Source organism: Heterodontus francisci, chromosome 45 (genome assembly GCF_036365525.1).
Source record: "Heterodontus francisci isolate sHetFra1 chromosome 45, sHetFra1.hap1, whole genome shotgun sequence".
NCBI classification, from domain to species: domain Eukaryota; kingdom Metazoa; phylum Chordata; class Chondrichthyes; order Heterodontiformes; family Heterodontidae; genus Heterodontus; species Heterodontus francisci.
Window position 1 is genome coordinate 14412908 of NC_090415.1, and position 4250 is coordinate 14417157.

A 4250-nucleotide genomic window follows, 5' to 3' on the forward strand; every position below is an offset into this window, starting at 1 on the left:
TTAACTAAACAGAACCCCTAAAGTTTCTTTGTTCTTCTGCAGTCATTTCTCCCCTCTCCCCATAACTAGCTGTTACCAGTGACTCAAGACTAGCTCTTCATACACTGGTGCCATCTCCAAGTAACGTCCTTGATACCTGCACTTGGGCAGTGATCATTTGGAACTGGCCTGACTAAAAAGACAATCACAGGTGAACATCTTTTAATAAAGATGTTTTTTTTCCCTCGGAAATTTGCCTTTGGAGCGAGATGATCAGAGAGAATGACTTGCACCATCAAGCTTTGTCTTTCTCAAAAATGCGGAGTACAGCAAGTGACATGTCACCTGTGCTTAAATTGTGAATTCACTGCAGGCATCTGACGACAAGAATAAGAACAGGATATAAGAAATACGAGCGGGCGTAGGTCATTTGGCTCTTCGAGTCTGCTCTGTCATTCAAAAATATTATGGCTTTAGCAATATAAATCAGGACTTTTCAGGAATAAAATCCCAGGGACTGAGCTGGGTTTATAGACAGAATAACAGAGCTCACACGACAAAATTTGGGGAAAAAAAACAATGGCACTGACAGGAGCGGGCTGCATGAATAATATTTTATTATAAAAATAAATTAAACTAAAAGAAAGTTTAAAACCCTTGTGATTGTATAGAGTCTTTCACAACCTCATGTCATCCCAGACAGCTTGACAGCAAAGTTTGCATTTTTAAAGCAAAGAATCATAAAATAGTTGTTGTAATGTAAGAAAAACAGCAGCCAATTGGCGCGACGGCACCTCCACAAACAGCAATATGATCATGACAAGTAAAGCCCTTTTCCTGATGTTGGCCTTGGACACAGGAACGATGTTCCCTGCCCTTCTAACAAAAATTGTGAAGGATGTTTCACATCCATCTGAGAAGGGTCTGGGTATAACATTAATCATATTAATAATACATTAAAAATCAATAACTGTATTAACAACAATAAAACCATTCGGCAATATTTCAACTGCGGAATCTGATTCCACCACCTTCTCAGGTAGTGCGTTCTACATTTCAACAACTGTCTCTGACAAAATTCCACTCATTTCCTTATCTACTTGTCATAGAGGGGGTGCAACGGAGGTTCACCAAACAAATCCCTGGGATGGCAGGATTGTCTTATGAGGAGAGATTGAGGAAACATACCTTACAGGAGAGCAGCAGAGAGGAGTGGACCTTCGGGAAGAACACGGAGCGAGGAGCTGATAAATAGAACCTGCGTTTCGCGGCCTAGGGCACTTAACAACCAGTAGAGTAGCGGAGTGGAGTCCAGAAGCGCTGGAGGTTGAAAACGAAGTGAGCAGTGTCGTACCAGGAAAGCTGGCTGGTGAGACACTGCTGTTCGGGATTAATTCTAAATAGTACACCACTGTAAGGGCGTGTGTGTAAATAGCTTAATAATAAGGATCAAGTGAGTAGCTGGTATTGTTTATTTGAATAAGGTTTATTTTAACTAGTGAACTGTATTGATGTTTATTAGGATTTATCAGTGCTAGTAAGGTTTTATGAATAATTTTAAGCCGTTGTGGTATTGGTAAGGTTTTCTTTCGCAGTAACAGAGGGTCAACTAATAAATAAAGGAATGGCAGCGTTGCTTCAACCTCGAAAGTTCACCACATGTGCTACGTGGGAGCTCCATTTGTGCAGGAGGTGTCATCAATTGAAGCAGCTGGAGCTCCGGGTTTTGGTATCTAACGTTACAACACTGTGGGCTCGAAATTCGTCTGGAGTGGTCACATAAAACAGGAGGTATCAGAACAGTCCCACCTCCCCACACCCCCACTCCCATCCCGTTAGAGAGACAGCCTGACATTCAGTTACATTACAGTCAAGAACATTAAATACTGTTTGGATACTATCTGTTGTGTTGGCCCTCCTGATAGGCTCTGCATTATCTTATCTATCAGTAGAAAAAGAGGCCATCGACAATCATTCGTGGGCCCCCACAATGTCCATTGGAGAGTATTCGTCAGCTGTAATGTCAGAGTGCTCTGCTCTCTAATGTGAGCATGGGGCATCAAGATATGTGTCAATTAAGATGTGTGTCTGTGTTGTCCTTTATCACCAAGGTATGTCCGCTCCCAGAGCCATAGCATGCAAGTGCATTACATCCCCTACATGGACGAATTGGCTGAACAGATTGGAGTCCAACCCGACGTCAAGCGCCTCTTCCTCAGCGATCCACGACTGGCGTCCCAGGTCTTCTTCTGGGGTAGGTGGGACCTCTACAAACAGGATGGTCTTCACCTGAACCAGAGGGGTACCAATATCCTGGGGGGGAGATTTGCTAGTGCTCTTCGGGGGTGTTTAAACTAATTGAGCAGGGGAATGGGAACCTAAATTGTAGTTCCAGTGTACAGGATGTTGAGAGTAGCGAGGTCAGGGATAAGGTTACAAGGACGCAAGAGGGCACTGGCAAGCAAGAACTTGGTTTGAAGTGTGTCTACTTCAACGCCAGGAGCATCCGGAATAAGGTGGGTGAGCTTGCAGCATGGGTTGGTACCTGGGATCTCGATGTTGTGGCCATTTCGGAGACATGGGTAGAGCAGGGGCAGGAATGGATGTTGCAGGTTCCAGGATTTAGATGTTTCAGTAAGAACAGAGAAGATGGTAAAAGAGGGGGGGGGGGGTGGCATTGTTAATCAAGGAGAGTATTACAGCGACAGAAAGGACGTTTGAGGACTCGTCTACTGAGGTAGTATGGGCCGAGGTTAGAAACAGGAGAGGAGAGGTCACCCTGTTGGGAGTCTTCTATAGACCTCCGAATCGTTCCAGAGATGTAGAGGAAAGGATAGCGAAGATGATTCTCGACAGGGGCGAGAGTAACAGGGTAGTGGTTATGGGGGACTTTAACTTTCCAAATATTGACTGGAAATACTATAGTTCGAGTAATTTAGATGGGTCAGTTTTTGTCCAGTGTGTGCAGGAGGGTTTTCTGACACAGTATGCAGACAGGCCAACCAGGGGCGATGCCACATTGGATTTGGTACTGGGTAATGAACCCGGCCAGGTGTTAGATTTAGATGTAGGTGAGCACTTTGGTGATAGTGATCACAATTCGGTTTGGCTTACCTTAGCGATGGGCAGGGACAGGTATATACCGCAGGGCAAGAATTATAGCTGGGGGAAAGGAAATTATGATGCGATTAGGCAAGATTTAGGATGCGTAGGATGGGGAAGGAAACTGCAGGGGATGGGCACAATCGAAATGTGGAGCTTATTCAAGGAGCAGCTACTGCGTGTCCTTGATAAGTATGTGCCTGTCAGGCAGGGAGGAAGTTGTCGAGCGAGGGAGCCGTGGTTTACTAAAGAAGTTGAAGCGCTTGTCAAGAGGAAGAAGAAGGCTTATGTTAGGATGAGACGTGAAGGCTCAGTTAGGGCGCTTGAGAGTTACAAGCTAGCCAGGAAGGATCTAAAGGGAGAGCTAAGAAGAGCAAGGAGAGGACACGAGAAGTCATTGGCGGATAGGATCAAGGAAAACCCTAAGGCTTTCGATAGGTATATCAGGAATAAAAGAATGACTAGAGTTAGATTAGGGCCAATCAAGGATAGTAATGGGAAGTTGTGTGTGGAATCAGAGGAGATAGGGGAAGCGTTAAATTAATATTTTTCGTCAGTATTTACAGTAGAGAAAGAAAATGTTGTCGAGGAGAATACTGAGATTCAGACTACTAGGCTAGATGGGATTGAGGTTCACAAGGAGGAGGTGTTAGCAATTTTGGAATGTGTGAAAATAGATACGTCTCCTGGGCCAGATGGGATTTATCCTAGGATTCTCTGGGAAGCCAGGGAGGAGATTGCAGAGCCTTTGTCCTTGATCTTTATGTCGTCATTGTCGACAGGAATAGTGCCGGAAGACTGGAGGATAGCAAATGTTGTCCCCTTGTTCAAGAAGGGGAGTAGAGGCAGCCCTGGTAATTATAGACCTGTGAGCCTGACTTCGGTTGTGGGGAAAATGTTGGAAAAGGTTATAAGAGACAGGATTTATAATCATCTTGAAAAGAATAAGTTCATTAGCGAAAGTCAGCACGGTTTTGTGAAGGGTAGGTCGTGCCTCACAAACCTTATTGAGTTTTTCGAGAAGATGACCAAACAGGTGGATGAGGGTAAAGCCGTGTATGTGGTGTATATGGATTTCAGTAAGGCGTTTGATAAGGTTCCCCACGGTAGGCTATTGCAGAAAATACGGAAGTATGGGGTTGAAGGTGATTTAGAGCTTTGGATCAGAA